Source organism: Penaeus monodon, chromosome 30, assembly GCF_015228065.2.
Source record: "Penaeus monodon isolate SGIC_2016 chromosome 30, NSTDA_Pmon_1, whole genome shotgun sequence".
Lineage (NCBI taxonomy): Eukaryota > Metazoa > Arthropoda > Malacostraca > Decapoda > Penaeidae > Penaeus > Penaeus monodon.
The window spans coordinates 35,724,418-35,725,389 of NC_051415.1; positions in this window are offsets into that span (position 1 = coordinate 35,724,418).

Consider the following 972-nt stretch of genomic DNA (forward strand, 5'->3'; position numbering starts at 1 on the left):
ATGGCACTACTAAATAAAATGAAAATGAGAGACAGTTAATAATGGATTCCTTGTTTACAAACAATACAACATACATGCAATATGCAAGTTTGGTATATCAAATATTTATAAGAAATGATTTACATAATTTCAAAATAAAAATAAAAACTGCAATGTTGTCTTTTAACAGACACACTGTACAAGATAATTTTGAGTGGACAATGTTATAACAATGGATATTGTCATGGAATGTTTACAGTGGTCAACTTCCAACTATATTTATTACTGGAATAAACTTACATTTTCATAAGAGGAAAAACATCATGCATTGAAAATATGATGTCATAAACACCTGAAGAGTTGTAGGAAGCAAATCTGTTTCTTGCCATATTAGAATAGGTTGAAGCTCATTTGCCTAGTAGGCTTGGGAATTTTAAGAATTAGTGAAGCTTTGGGTAAAAAAGGTAAAATAGTACATTTACAGTTTGGTATTCCTGATACCAATAACATTTCAATAGGCATAAGCCTAGTTCAAGCTTATTGGACTTCTCTATGATAGTGTTTGGTTCCATGGTACAAGTTTACTGTACTGTAACACATGAGCTGAAGCCACAGCTGGCTGAGTGGCCAGCTTCGTAACAGTGTCCATTAAAGCTATTAGGTTAGTGAACTTCAATCTGGAGTACATCTAGGATAAAGAGAAAGCACATAAATTTATAACTTTACCAATTTAAATCACAATTTATATCTCTTCTTAGTGAAGAACATGAACAGCACAAATAACTTCTAAAGTGAAGAACTCTCTTTTAATCTAAAAAAATGACTATATATTTACATAACATACCTACTGCTATTGATAGTCTTTAGCATTAGTTACCTTAATTAGCCTTAATGAGTAGAAAACTCAATTCATCTCCTTAATCCAGATATTTTTTTTCTAAGCCTAAATGTACTTGTACATGTATCTAATAATGGTTCCATTTATACTTATTC